The sequence below is a fragment of the Phascolarctos cinereus genome, unplaced genomic scaffold (genome assembly GCF_003287225.1).
Source record: "Phascolarctos cinereus isolate Bilbo 61053 unplaced genomic scaffold, phaCin_HiC Scaffold_726;HRSCAF=1367, whole genome shotgun sequence".
Classification (NCBI taxonomy): domain Eukaryota; kingdom Metazoa; phylum Chordata; class Mammalia; order Diprotodontia; family Phascolarctidae; genus Phascolarctos; species Phascolarctos cinereus.
The window spans coordinates 255356004-255372582 of NW_027556098.1; the positions used below are offsets into that span (position 1 = coordinate 255356004).

Sequence of the window (16579 nt, forward strand, 5' to 3'; positions counted from 1 at the left end):
TAACCGAAGAGGAAGTAAAATACTTAAATAACCCCATCTCAGAAAAAGAAATTGAACAAGCCATTGATGAACTCCCTAGGAAAAAATCTCCAGGGCCAGATGGATTTACATGCAATTCTATCAAACATTTAAAGAACAATTAATTCCAATACTATATAGACTATTTGGGAAAATAGGTGAAGAAGGAGTCTTACCAAATTCTTTTTATGATACAAATATGGTGTTGATACCTAAACCAGGAAGAGTCAAAATAGAGAAAGAAAATTATAGACCAATTTCTCTAATGAATATAGATGCAAAAATTTTAAACAAAATACTAGCAAGTAGATTGCAGCAACTTATCACAAGAATAATACACTATGACCAGGTAGGATTTATACCAGGAATGCAGGGTTGGTTCAATATTAGGAAAACTATCAGCATCATTGAGCATATCAACACAAAACCAACAGAAACCACATGATCATCTCAATAGATGCAGAAAAAGCTTTTGATAAAATACAACACCCATTCCTATTAAAAACACTAGAAAGCATAGGTATAAATGGAGTCTTCCTTAAAATAATAAATAGCATATATCTAAAACCTTCAGCAAGCATTATATGTAATGGGGACAGGCTAGAAGCATTTCCAATAAGATCGGGGTGAAACAAGGATGTCCATTATCACCACTGTTATTCAATATTGTACTGGAAACCTTAGCTTTAGCAATAAGAGAAGAAAAAGAAATTGAAGGCATTAGAATAGGCAAAGAAGAAACAAAGCTATCACTCTTTGCAGATGACATGATGATATACTTAGAGAATCCTAGAGAATCAAGTAAAAAACTACTTGAAATAATAAACAACTTTAGCAAAGTTGCAGGCTATAAAATAAACCCACATAAATCATCAGCATTTCTATATATTACCAACAAAGCCCAACAGCAAGAGATAGAAAGAGAAATCCCATTTAAACTTACTGTAGACATTATAAAATATTTAGGAGTCTACCTCCCGAAAAAACCCAGGAACTCTATGAACACAATTACAAAACACTTTTCACACAAATAAAATCAGATCTAAATAATTGGAAAAACATCAGTTGCTCATGGGTAGGCCGAGCTAATATAATAAAAATGACAATCCTACCTAAGCTAATTTACTTATTCAGTGCCATACCAATCAAACTACCAAAAATTATTTTATAGAGTTAGAAAAAATAATAACAAGATTCATTTGGAAAAACAAAAGGTCCAGAATATCAAAGGAACTAATGAAAAGAAATGCAGGGGAAGGTGGCCTAGCAATTCCAGATCTTAAATTGTATTATAAAGCAGCAATCATCAAAACTGCTTGGTACTGGCTAAGAAATAGGGAGGTGGATCAGTGGAATAGGTTAAATATGCAAGACACAGTAGTCAATGACTATAGTAATCTATTATTTGATAAACCCAAAGACCCCAGCTTCTGGGATAAGAACCCACTCTTTGAAAAAAACTGCTGGGAAAACTGGAAAAGAGTATGGCAGAAACTAGGCATAGACCCAAATCTCACACCATATACCAAAATAAAGTCAAAATGGGTTCATGACTTAGATATAAAGGCTGATACCATAAGTAAACTGGGAGAACAAGGAATAGTTTACCTATCAGATCTATGGAGAACAGAAGAATTCATGACCAAACAGGAGATAGAGAACATTATGAAAAGCAAAATGGATAATTTTGATTACATTAAATTGAAAAGTTTTTGCACAAACAAAGCCAATGCAACTAAGATTAGAAGGAAGGTAGAAAATTGGGAAAGAATTTTTACAACCAGTCTCTCTGATAAAGGCCTCATTTCTAAAATATATAGAGAATTAAGACAAATTTATAAGAACACAAGCCATTCCCCAATTGATAAATGGTCAAAGGATATGAACAGACAGTTCTCAGATGAAGAAATTAAAGCCATCTATAGTCATATGAAAAAATGCTCTAAATCGTTATTGATTAGAGAAATGCAAATCAAAAACTCTGAGGTACCACATCACACCTATCAGATTGGCCAACATGACAAAACAGGAAAATGATAAATGTTGGAGAGATGTGGGAAAATTGGAACACTAATACATTGTTGGTGGAGTTGTGAAATGATCCAACCATTTTGGAGAACAATTTGGAACTATGCCCAAAGGGCTACAAAAATGTGCATACCCTTTGATCCAGCAATAGCACTTCTAGGGCTATATCCCAAAGAGATCAAACAAATGGGAAAAGGACCCACATGTACAAAAATATTCATAGCAGCTCTTTTTGTGGTGGCAATGAATTGGAAATTGAGAGGATGCCCATCAATTGGGGAATGGCTGAGCAAGTTGTGGTACATGAATGTAATGGAATACTATTGTGCTATAAGAAATGATGAACGGGATGACTTCAGAAAAACCTGGAAAGACTTATATGATCTGATGCTGAGTGAAGTGAGCAGAACCAAGAGGTGTTGTACACAATAACAGCCATGTTATGGAATAACTAAGATGGTTAAACTGAACCCTTCTCAGCATTACAAGGATCTAAGACATCTCCAGAGGCCTCGGATGGAAAATGCTGTCCACATCCAAAGAAAGAACTATGGAAGTCGAATCGCTATCACTTATTTTTACCTTGTTGAGTTTTGTTTCCTGTTTCTGATGGTTCCTCCTATTGGTTTTAATTTTTACTTACAACTTCGCTAATGTGAAAATATGTTTAATGGGTATGTAAATGTAAAAGCCTATATCAAATTGTGGGCCATCAACTCAAAAGCATATGGTAGTGATTGTTGATAAATCAAAATCAATTAATAAAATTAAAAAAAAATAAAGTGATTTTGCTGAGGTACAAGCAACAGTCATTATACTTGTATTAAGGGCCAAGAAATGCAATGAACACTGGGGATACAACAAAAGGTGAAAGAGTCCCTGTCCTCCAGAAGCTCACAATCTAATTGGGGAGATAACAAATCAACAGGTACAAATAAGTTATGTGGAGGAAAGATAGGAAATAATTAACAGAGGGAAAGCACTGGAATTAAGAGTGACTGAGAAAGGCTTCTCGTAGAAGATGGGATTTTAACTGGAACTTAAAGGAAGCCAGGAAAGCCAGCAGGCAGAAGTGAGAAGGGAAAACATTCAAGGCAGGGAGGACAGGCAGAGAAAATGCTGGTCTAACCACCTCACTCTCCTACTCCACAGACTACTGCATTGGACTTCTTGGGTCAAACATAAATTCTTCTCTTTGACATATAAAGCCTATTTTCCCAGGTTTATTATACACTACCCCCTCCTTATACTCTATAGTCCAGCCCAACTGGCCTTCTTGCTGTCCCAACACACCCCATCTTGGTGCTTTATCACTGGTTATGCCTCCATGAATAGAAAGTTTTCCGTCCACATCTTTTAGAATCATTTGTTTACTTCAGTAATCAAACAGCCCAAGCACTACCTTCAACCCCAAGTCTTTCCTAACTGCCCTACCACCCACATTCTAGTGCCTACTCCAACAAAATTACCTTGTATTCATTTTGCATATATTCTATATGTGTATATCTATATCTACATCTATATCTATATCTATAATCTATCTATCTATCTATCTATCTATCTATCTATCTATCTATCTATACACGTGTATATATATACACACACGAATATGTTATCCCCCAGATAGAAGAATGGAAATTCCTTGGGGGAAAGGACTATGACTTTTGTCTTTGAGTCTTATGTCTTTCACGATGCCTGGCACATGGTCAGCATTCAGTATATGCTGATTAATTGATTGGTTTTAATGCAACATTTCTTAGTCTGTGTGTGTAAAGATCACTGGATCAGAGTCAGAAACCACAGTGTCCAAGTCTTGTTCTATTCCCATTTCACATCCCCCAATGCCACCTTTTGGACACGAAGGTCAAGAAAGCCTTTACAGCATAGGATCCTACGTATACAATTTGAAAGATCCTGGTTCAAATCTCACAAGAAAAGCAGGATCCAGCAGAACAGAAGATCACTGAGCAGTGTCTCCTACTCAAAAATATCTCCGCCACTGTCCATTACAACATCTGAAGTCCTACCATTATGGATTCCTTCCCTCTTATACTGAAGACTTTGGATTCTTTATGAATCTCCTAATAAATTAAAATAACCCTACAATTATTCCACCTGATCAGTAACCATTCTAGAATACACCAAGAGAGCAATGAGCAGTGTGAGAGAGCTGGAAGCTATGTCATGTAAGGGTTGTTTTAAGGAAATATGTGTTCCATCTTGGAAAAGGGAAGACTTAGGAGACAAAGTTAGAGCTTTCATAAAAGATAAGATGAATTACTGAAAGGCTATGGTATGGAAGAAGTAATAGTAATAATTCTGCATGTATAGTAGAACTTGGATCAATGGGTGGCAACTATGAATCACCAAGGTACCATCATGGTATTATATTTAAGAAATCAAGTTCAAATCCCACTTACTAAGTGACTTCATTTCCCTTTCCTGAGCCTCAGTTTCTACATTATAAAATGAAAATGTTACAAGACAATAAAACTGCAAAACCCAGAAGCCAACTTGGCAGAAAATACACTCAATCCAGCTTCTTTAACATATGTCATGATATATTCCACATGGATGAATTATGTAATAGAAAAAGTTGAGAATGAAAGGCCATATACTTCACAACTATAGATAGAAAAGAATTCATAACCAGATCTAGGATGAAGGAGGTTAGAAAAGACAAAATAGACTATTTCAATTATGTAAAATTTTAAAAGATCTTACATAATAAATAAAATCAATGTAGCTTTAAAGTCAAAAGAAAATAAGTGGATTGAGGAAAAATCATTTGATAAAAAATCTCACAAAAAATCTATGGTGAATGGTGAATCTTAAGAACTTTCATCAAGGATTCAAGTGATGTAAAGATATGAAGAATTAGTTTTCAGAATTAAAGTATGAACAATTATCTGAAAAATTGCTCAAAATTACTAGTAATCAGAAAAAGAACAATTAAAACAATTCTGAAGCATCACCTCACATCTATCAAATCGGCTAAGGTGATAAAAGACAAAAAATTCAATGTTAAAAAGACCATGGGAAGACAACCTAATCTGATGAATTAGTCTAGCCATACCAGAAACTAATTTTGAATTTTACAAGAAAAGTTACTGTTATTCGTTACTCTTAATTCAGTGATTTCAAAGATAGAAATAAAGTTTCTATATGAGCAAAATATACATAGTAACACTGTTTTCAGTAACAAACCATGTGCCCAATTCCTGGAGAATGGCTATATAAACTGTGTTATAAGAAGGTGATGAAATATCATTGTGCCACATTGAACAACAAATTGAGGAATTCAAAGAAATTATGGAAAACTTAAAAAAAAAGATGCATAGTACAGAATGCAGAACCAAAAAATATACACAATGACTACAAAACATAAATGAAGACAACAACAAAAGCTAGCAAAACTCAGGTCAAATGCAATGGTCAATATTGGTTCCATAGTAGTAAAGTTAACTTTTCTGTTAACAAACCAGAAATTAACATAGTTGATCTTACTCACTAGTAAGCTATTGGACTTAATTGTTTTTACAGGAATGTCCTATATAGAGAGGGGAGGAGAACAAATAGTAATTAGGGAGTGAATAATGAAGAGAAACAGTATGTATATATTTTTTAAAAATTAATGAAAAAATTGGTTCTGACTAGATTATTTCTCAGGTAGCTTTTTGTTCTAAAAGTCTATGAATCTTAGTTGTAATAAAGTAGATTTCAGTTCAACATAAGGAAGAACTTCCTAATAATTAGAGCTATCAAAAAATGGAATGATCTGACACAAAAGGACCTCATTAGAGTTCCTTGTCAAAGAAACTGTTCAAGCAGAGCTGGAAAGCTTGTCTAAGTTATTGGATGCATTCTTTAAGTTAGAGTTAGATTAGATGGATTCTAATTTTTTTTTCAAATTCTATGATTCTCATTAATCTGTAACCAAAGATTAGAACATAGCTAGCTGAAAATAAGGCCTTGTAGGAAAAGAGCCTTGGGAGGGGTGATGGGATACCAAAAAAGAAGAAGGGAAGTTACCCAAGATCAGAACCTTGTCTATTAGGGGCAGGTCTAGTGACAAAACCCATGTTAACTTCAACCTAATTTAAAGTGTCATTTACAAGTGTAGGAAAGACAGTAAGTAGCTCAAGAAAGGACGAGGTAAAAAGCAGGAGTGGGAGACTTGAGAGGTAAAAGGAGAAGGTGACTTAACGTATGCTAAGTGTTAGATGCCTCCTTCATACTCCCTGGCAATTCCGCAATCCATGATTAAATCAGAAAATGCTTGCCTGACAAACCGTTGGAATATTGATTACTCTCCTTTTTCACTTTAATTGGATCAGAGTGGGGTGTGGGGAGAGACAACCCTGAGTTATAACAATGCTGAAATCATAGTATGTGATGAACATATAAAGTCCATAAGCTGTTTACCACAAGTTTATTACTATTTATAATCTACACTAAACATTTGTTAAATTGATATCCTTGTAAATCACAAATTGTCTTTAAAAACTTCTTATTTATAATGCAATAAAGACCACGATGTACAACAATTTTTCAAACACATCTTTAACTTCCTCTAAAGCTGAATTATTTTTCAACATAAAAATCAGCAATAAACACTTCAGACTCTAAAACTGTCAGCTTGTTTTAATAGATGAATTCTGCAGAGATACGCCTTGCTGACTAATATTGATCCCACTTAACAAGCGCTTATTGGATTTGAAGATGCTCAGAGTATATGTCTGGGTCACACAGAATGGTAAAGCTCCCATGTTCTGACTTGCTGTAAAAATACGCTATTTAAATTCTCAGGAGTTTTTTAACCTAATCATCAGGCTATAACACTTGTGTTTCTCATTATCAAATTAAAATTTGATTAAAAGTCTGAAGGAAAAACAAATATTATGCCTCCATAATAACCTTATATTTTTCTCTCCCATTAAATTTTATTTTGTTTTTAGTACTAAATTTTCTCCCTCCCCTATCCATTAAGAAGGCAAGAAAAATATAACCCTGATAATAACTTTAAATTGGCAAATTAAGCTCCAAAATCAGTCTAAGAATTTTATAGCTAGAAGGGACTTAAAAGATTATCTCTGCCAACATCTTAATTTTACAGATGAGGTAAGAGAGCCCAGAATGGTAATTTGTCCAGTGATGCAGCCAGTAAAAGGCAGAGTTGGAGCTCTCAGGCTATATTCTCTATAAAAATGCACTTACTTATGTATTATTTAAAGAACCCTAATATATGACCATATTTATTTTTGAATATTTTAAACTAGATCTGAGATTTCATAAGGAACTCTCCAATGAAGAAATATACACTACCAATTTAATTCTTTACATGCCCTGAAACTTAACAGTCAGAGAAAGCTTTGTGTGGCACTGAAACACTAATGACTTACTCAAGGTCAAAAGTTGTTGTTTGTTTGTCCTTCGTTCTCAAAGAGAGCCATGACATCAGGGAGGTGATGCCATGACACTCAAGTGAATTGGATTTAAGTGAGGGAGGGCTGTGCAAAGTCACTAGCCTCACTTTCTCCTCCAGAGCCATCTGGGCCAATGGCCAGATATGGATCAGGACAATTGGAGATGGTCCAGGATGCAGTGGGAGACCTTGGCCTTTTTAAGCTAAGGTCATTAGCAGGCCTCAATTTGACTGAAGCAACACCCATTCAGTGATTAAGGCTAGGTAAGAAATGAGACAGAGAAAGGCCTCTTTTACCTAGTCAAAAAAAAAAATCTATCTGGGAGGGGAAGACCCGCAGGGTTTCTGGCCAAAATAGAAACAATTGCTGTTTACATTCACTCTCAGCCAATCAGGGCTCAAAGTGGGGCTTGGCCTGGGACCTACTGCTGGCCAATCAGTGACAGCCAACGTGATTTGGGTTTAAGGTGTGGTCCTTAAGAGAGCAAGGTTTGATCCAAGGTCAAACATAGAACCCTGAACCCTGGTCCTCCTAACACTGAAGCCAACTTTAATCACTATGCCACATTGTCTCTCAAAGTGTGTACAGTACATAAAAATGCAATTCCAACATATTACAATTGTAATCTTAACCTACCTATAACTATTTTGCTTGATATCATCAATAAACAATAATTAAACATTTAATTAATAATTTGTTTGGCACATTAGAATTTAGAACAACTTGTGGGGAAGGAGATTGAGAAGGTTCAAATTCCTTTTAAAAACTGTCTAAAGATGTTTGAACTTAAACCATTTCATCTTTATTTAAATTTCCCCATAGCAAACAAAAGCATTAAAAATCTGTAACCTATTTTTTCCCAAAAAAACTGCTGTTGAAATGAGCAAAAAATGTGTCAGGTACAGTGTTAACTATGCACTAAAGATACAAATGCAAAACTGAAGCAGGTTTACCCCTTAAGAATCTCACATTTGGATAAAAGTATATACATACAAAATACAACAGAGGTTCCCAAACTTATTTGGCCTACTGCTCCTTTTCGAAAAAAAAATAATAATTATTCAGTACCCCCCTGGAAATCTACTTTCTTTAACCTTTTAATTATTTTTTTTAACTTGAGTCATTTCAAAAAATATGATTAAAAAAAGTTGCATCTTAAGTTTAATAATTTATTGTAAATTTGTAGGTTTTTCCTGCATTGAAATTTTGATGACACAATATTCCATCATGTAATTGTATAGTATTGTATCGTAAGCAAGTCATTACAAGCACATGTTCCTGCCAATACATGCCGGACTTCCCAACAATGGGCAACACTCTTGCCTGCCAACATTTGATTGTTAAGACCTGTCAATCGACTTGACCAGTGATCGGTTATAACTTGTATTTTGTGTGTTTATTTGGAAAACAATGTAATCACTATGACTTTAACTCTGCTACACAATAGATGAAACACGTACAAAAAGTTTTTCAAAAATTTTCTTCTCTTCTCTTCTTTCCTTATGCTTCCACTGCCCCGTTACTTTTACTCAACATCCCCCAATGGCACCTGAGGCTACTCCTGCCCCCAAGATTGTTCCAGCACCCCCAGGGAGCGGTATCACCCACTTTGGGAACCTATGGAATACAAGATGGTTGGGGGAGGGGAGGCACCAGCAGCTGGAATGCACTCCTTCCTCACCTCTGACTCTAAGAAACACCTGTCAGGTGATGTTCTTAAACTGTCTTTTTTTCCTTTTCTTTTATGATGAATTTAATAATCAGCAACAATATTGCAAGACACAAACATCAGGGAGGAGGACTGTGCAAGAAACTCAACTTCTGCTAATTTTCTTTGTTTGTTTGTTTGTTTGTTTCTTTCTTTTTTAAACACAGACAGCTATGTAGCATAGTGAAGAGAACAAACTACTTGGAGACAAAAGGCCTGAGTTCAAATCCTGCCTCAGATACTTACTAGCTTTGTGACCCTGAGCAAATCACTTAACTCTCTCAGCCTCAGCTTCCTTATCTGTAAAAGGGGGATAATAAAAGCACTGATTTCCCAGGGTCAAATTTATACACACACACATATGTATATACATACATATATACACACATATGTATATATTTGTATAATGACTTGATATAATGAACTGCCTTTAAGACACTATTAAGGGCTTTAGCTGTAAATGTTTGAAAAGCAGAAATCTTAGCCTGAATATGTTTCTCTTGTTCATCTTGTCTTTGTTGTTCTGTTCCTGTCCTACCCACAGCAATGGCAAAGGAGAAAAGAAGTTAGGTGGTAAAGGAAAGGCAGAAAACATGCCTTTTCCTTAATGATGGTAGAGATATCTGTGGACTAAATGGATTTGACCCCACCTATCCATACATTCATCTCGGTTTTGTTTTGTTTTGTTCTTGTAAAAATACACAAACTGACAGGTAGTGCTTAGCACAGTGTCCACCACTTAACATAGTGCCTGGCATATAGTAAGTGCTTAATAAATGGCGGACAGAAGCCAGCTTCTTGTACTCCTTCCCTACACACTGAATTGTTGCTGCAGCTATATCTCTCAAAGTACTGTTCTTAGTTATCCAAGCTCTTTGGCACATGGCAAGTTAATGAGGATGTAATAAGCTATTTCAAACTAATGATGAGTTTTCTACAAAACTATGGGCTGGAGACCATCCACTGCATTGGAAAAAAATTGGGAAGTTGTCATCAACTGCACGTAATATGGTTCTCTAATTATTAGAAAAGTCATTCTTCACTTTCATCTGAAATCCACCTCCTTACAACTTTGAATCATGACTTTTAGAATCCTTATATATGTTTAATACAGGAGATTGGGCCTAATGAGAGTGATTTGGTAGGAAAGAAAAGAGAAAGAGATCCAGAAATAGTAGCTTTCAGAATAGCAGTAGTAAAACTTTGACGTTACAGCCATCAGAAAACAGATGGCACAATCTATATTAATATATGTAAAAACAAACACTCATTTCCTAGTTCATATAACTGTAACTATGTTCCCCCCCCCATCACTGGATGTAGTCCTTGGAAAACTCTAATGCAATTCGCCGCGATAAAAGACATCTCTTTAAAAATCTTATTACTATAACTCTCATAAAAGGAAGAAACATCCACCATTACCACATTCGAGGCATTTTTCTTTAGCCAAAAAAGGAAACCATATTATACACAGACGTCCTGACCTCAGTTGAAGTATTAATAAGGACCTGTGAATGAGGTAACAGAGTACAGATTATGCTATAGGAACAGTGAGGGGAAAAGAAGAAAGAAGGAATGAAAAGGAATGGGAATAAAAAGGTCAGTTTGAGATACCCAGTGATAGAAAGCTCTCATTTCTCTCATAATGATCATAATCACTAGTATGTATAAAGACATCCTCCTATGGAACCACTGGCTTCCATATGGCTTATTCAACTAAGCCAATGAGAAAACAGTATTTCATTTATAAAATTTCACTTATTAAGTAACTTTCCAAGAATCAATCAATGTGCATTTATTAAGGGATTATTACGTGGAGGTCAGTAACATGCACTAATTTGTAAGTCACGTGTGTTAAGTTGTAAAGATAGGACGGGGACAGCTTGTGAAAGTTTTGAATATCAAACAGAAAAGTTTGCATTGGATCCTGAAGGCAGTAGGGAATCCCCCGAGTTTACTAAGTGTAGAAGAATGTAACATGGTCAGATTTGCACTATAGGAAAAACTAGCTTGGTGGTTATGTGAAGAGCAGATTGAAAGGGGAAGGTTTGAGACAGAGAGACCAATTGGAGGCTAAAATAATAGTCAAGGTAAGAGGTGATTTGGGCCTGTTATCAATATGGAATATAACATAGAGCAGTAGTGTCAATCTCAAAAAGAAATGGATCTCTATGGGTTCACTTACTAACTTAGAAAATCACAAATAAGCACTGTGTTGTACAGTATTTTTATTTGTTTTATCAATCATTTACCAATTGTATTTTAATCTGGTTCTGGATGCCAAAATTTGAGACTTTTATAGAAAAAAATTACGAGACTGGCAAATGACCTGATGTGGGAGGTGAAGGACAGCATGGAGTCAAGGGTGACATTTAGGCTGGGAATGCATGAAAGATCATGAGTTTATTTTTGTTATATACTACTAGCTTATATTTGCCCAGGGCACAAGTGTTTTCAAATAGTATTCACATAAATTATCGTATTTGACTTTTACAACAACCCTAAATAGGCAAGAAAGATATATCATTTTATACGTGAGAAAAATGAGTCTGAGAGAGGTAAAAGTGATTTGTCCAATGTCACATGGTTAAAATCCAGGTCTTCTGTCTCCCAATTCAATGTCATATGTACTATAACATTCTGCTTCTCTATATCAAGAGATATCTGTAGGTCTTAAGGATAATGTGGATCATTTAAATTCAAAAGTAATACAAATCCTCATGTCAGTTGCTCATCTTCAGTTCAAGTGATCATCTCCAAATTTTCAATTAGAGTAATAGTAGCAGTATATTAGTAGTAGAATATAATAGTAGTAGAATAGTAGTAGAATTGACCAGTTAGTGTTTTGCGTGCGGTTGGGTTTTTTTCCTCTCCTACTCGGACACAAAGTAGAGATGTGTTTGCAAAATAAAAAATGGTCAAAATCTAGGCTAATGGAAATTAAAGGGGGGGAGGGGAAACACTCCTGGGTAAGATGGGAAAAAGAAAGAAGTCACAAGCTCAAGACTTAAGAACTAGATAATTATCTCCTGAATATGAAGAGCTAATAACATTTGGTTCTCAAAAAGGGATTTGGATAAAATGAGTATTAAGATAAATGCTTATCACTTAAATTCTTAATTTGGTGATTAAGATCTGTGCTCTAAGATATCAACCTTTCTGACACTGTGGGCCTTTGCTGAGGTACCAGAAATTAAACTGCAGAACTATAAGGCCAAAAGGAATGAAATGACTTAAGGGGGGTAAAAAGGCAAAAAATCTTACCGTACAAGCAAGCTATACGTGGGCTGTAAAAATTTTCTTCAGCTAGCATCAACACCACCTTGTCTCAGATCTTAGCAGTGATAGCAATTAATGTAAAAACTATAAAAAAATGACAAAATTAAACATCAGTAAGGAAAAATCCAATTAAAACATTTTAAGAAACCAACATTTAAACTATACATTTGAACAATTCAGCAGAGGCAGTTCTAATCCCAAAACTAGTTCCCTTTAGTGTTAATGAGTGCTTGAGGTATGCAGAAGGTTATTAGAGGCCTGGAAAATATTATAATTCTTACTCACAATCCCAGAAGAGCTATAATACTATCTTTAAATGCCTATAGCAAATGAGAAGAGAATAAACAGGCAGAAGAAAAGAAACGTGAGGCAAATTATAGGCAGGCAGCTGAAATACTCAAAATAGTGACCCAACATATACTTTGTGTTAAGCATCTATTTATGAATGTGACATGCAGAGCAGGGAATATATGAATAAGAAGGCAATAAAATACATGTGTTTTGGTCCCCACCTCTGAGTAGACAGCTACATAGGAAGAGAAAAGCGCAGAAGATGTAAAGCTATCTGGATTCATTTCTGCCACATCCATACAGTACTAACTTCTGAGGACAGGTCAATGGCACATGTATAACTCCACACTGAGGCTAATCTGAATAGAGATCAAAGAAAGGGAAAAAGAATATATATGTGCAAAAATATTTATAGTACTTTTTTCTGTAGTGCCAAAGTACTAAAAACTATGGAGGGTGTCCATTAATTGGTGGGTAGTATGGTTGAATGGCTTATGGTATATTAATGCAATGGTATACTTCTTTCTGCATAGTAAGAAACAATGAAAGAGCCAGTTTCATAGAAACCTGGGAAGACTCACATGAACTGATGCAAAGTGAAGTGAGCAGAACCAGAAGAACAATGCAGATAATAACAATAACACTATAAAGGCAACAAATGTAAAAGACTTAAGTATTCTGATCAATGAAATGACCAACTTATTTCAAAGTACCAATAATGAAACAAATATTGACCTCTGCTCAGAGGGATGATAGACTCAAGATGCAGAATGAGAAGATGCAGAATGAGACATGCATTTTTTTTAACACACGTAGGAATCTGTTTTGCTTGACTAAGCAATTTCGTTACAAGGGTTCTATCTTTTTTCCCCTCAAATGGGGATGGTGTATAGCAAGGAGAGGCATAGAGTCTTTCTCTTTGCCCCGAAAAAGAGAACAGAAGGAAGGTCACAAGGAATCAGAGACAAGCAGGACAATTTCAAAAATTACAAGTTGAATTTATACACATTTAAGTAGAAAAGTAAGCTCTAAATAGATTTGTGGTTTTATGAACAATCCTCTCTTGTTCCATAATACATATGGAAATGTTTAATTTATTTAATGTTTCTCAAGTTCCAAACCAAAATAAGCAAATTTTTAAAAAAATACACACAACACACACACCACACAAAGTGATGAATGATCTACAACAAAACAAAGTACTAGTGGTCGCTCAATACTGGCAGACTATCATGTGAAAAGTCAGCAGCTGGTCACATTGCTGGCAAGATGAACAATAGATGAGCCATCCTAACAACAAACCACTTATGATCCTGTGTGAACCAACCAGGAAGCTGAAAACTCAAATGATATGAGCCAGTGAGTTTAATCTTTGGACAAAGATGGAAGGAGTGAGCACAGAATAACTGGTTCTAAAGCCAATAAATAGTTCATTATTGGCTCTGCTCCTAACTAGGTATCTGATTGTGGTAGCTCCGCCTGTCTGAGATCCATAGGGCTCCCTTACTACGGGGTCACATACTATCCTCCTGCATAACACTCCCTTCCTTTCTTGGAATTTTCCATGTTAGATATTTCTAGAGCAGAAAGGTCCCTGGATCAATACCTGTCATTTCCCTACGTGTGAGAAGTGAGAGTTATGAAATCACATATGTCTGAGCAAGTAGTTTCCACTCCCTAGAAAATCCATGGCCCTTCCCAGCTACATCCCTACTATGTGTGTGCTGTCCTCCTATATTGACCATGACCTAGATGTGTCAGGTATGGAGGGCAGACTCACACAGGACCATTGTTGAGCTCTTCCTCCTCCTATTGTGGCCTGACAACCATTTCGCCAAAGGTTCTAGGGATCTCTCTGGTTGCATCCTTGACTGCTCTTCCTTCTCCTCAGCCCCATCCTTTATTACCCTTTATTGTCCCTTCCAACTCTAGTGTCTCATTTTAAAACTTAGGTTTTCCCTTGTGTGAATTAAAACATATCCATAATACAAGCTTACTGCTTTTAGCATCACTGTCTGATATGACTTTTGTGAAAGTCTTTAAGTCCCAAAGCAGCTTTAATAGACTGGGATGGAGACCTAAAACAATCCCCTAATCTTTCAGGTCTCAGTTTACTCATATGTAAAATGAGGGGACTGAATGAGAAGGTCTCTTAGAGTTCAACCACATACACAGTAATGGGCACTAAAATATTTGTTGAATTGAACTGAATCTATTAAACTGCGATACTGAGTAGTTGGTCTGAGGAAGCAAAAGAAAGAAATGTTAGGTCAGCTTTTACTTTTTAAAAAATGCTTTGCAGTCAAAAAAAATACCTAACATTAACATCTACAAATTGAACACCTAAAACTTTAAGCAAAGCTCAAGGTCAATGGATGTTTTTGAAAGGTTTTGCTTCCTACAGGGAAATTAGCAAGAGAGAAATAAAGCATCAGTTTATCATCTCTAAAAATTCCTTCTAAATTCTAAGAAAGCCAACAGTTAAATATTTCAAGTTTACTAATAAGTATATATAAATATATACATATATTATCTTGCATACTATATGTATTGTATATATTTATATGTATATACATATATATGTATGTACATAGCTATATTATATAGTGAGCATCAATCTATTCGTATATTATCTACCTATATTTTGGGACTAGGCTGAGGACCGATTTCATTGGGGTAATAAGCTCCCAGTGAAGAACTTTCTCACAACTAGCTGTGAGAAGCAGTGGGGGGAAATGCATAGAAAATTAGCTTTAGAATCAGAAAGACCAGGGTTCTGATCCTGTCTCTGCCACATGATACATGATACTGACTCAGGCAAGTCACTCAATAGTAACCTAGCCAATTCTCTCAGACCATAAGCAGCTGAGAAGGTGCCAATCTGCATTGGTAGAGAAAGTTCACTGGGAGCTCCTTACACCAATGAAATCACAGTCCCCAACCAATCCCCAAAATAATCAAACAATAGATGGGTAGACAGATGGACAGAGAAAAAGATATATAGTATGTTAATTGGAAGCCATATTTATGAGAAAATAATGATATTTTTACATTGCAGTAAATTAGAACCTCTCCTAAAAGCAATGTATACAGCATATTCGTCTATTATATAGCATTGAGAATTAATTTTACTATTTTGAATGATTATCCTTACTTACAGTTTTATCTTTGGCTTCATGACAGGATAATACCTATTTAAGAGCCCATTCCTCAATTTTAACATTCTTATAGTAAAACGTGATCATTTTAAGATGTTGTTTATAATGTGCATATTCTAGAACAAACTACAACAAAAAGCAGTGGCTGCTTGAATCTGCTGGAATTGTCAATTATCCCTTGAATTTCTAAGTACTGGGAGAAATTTCTGAGTCAGATACTGCAAAGATATTTTTGACCAGATAACCTCTAAGATTTCCTTCCAATCTTAAGTTTGTATGATTTCATGAAGATTTACCAAAAAAAAAAGTATCTTCAATCAATATAACTGGGCAGTAAAGCAAGACACCGCCATGCTTGTAGGAAGCAGTCTAGAAGGCTGTTGTTGGCTGCAGAGATTTCTGTTCCTTTTATGGAGGAATTCTCTTTTATATAGAAATTAAGTTCACATTGATCCTTTCATCAGTTTTAGATTATGTAATCTTCCATGATATACCAACTGTTGGATTTTGATTTACTTGATTTACATAGAACAAAAGCACGTTAAGCTGAATAAGTAACTACAGCAATATTAGCCTGATTCAATAGACAGGTCAATCACAGCATAAAGGGCCCTGAGTGAACAAGTGAGCGACTGGGGAAGAGAAGGGTGTTGTTATTGTTGTTGTTGTTC

The 16579-nt window shown here is 35.5% G+C and overlaps 1 protein-coding gene across 3 annotated transcripts in view; it reads right to left on the reverse strand.

The window, feature by feature from the left end:
* The window catches only part of WASF3 (WASP family member 3), a 183268-nt gene that overhangs the window by 80557 nt on the left and 86132 nt on the right, over positions 1-16579 (reverse strand). For 2 of the 3 annotated variants that reach the window (XM_020997175.2, XM_020997172.2), the window contains exon 2: positions 12445-12543. The gene's annotated coding sequence lies outside the window, so the exon portion shown is untranslated. Of the gene's footprint in view, positions 1-12444; positions 12544-12971; positions 13110-16579 lie in introns of all 3 variants that reach the window. The other variant, XM_020997174.2, reaches the window with a different exon arrangement.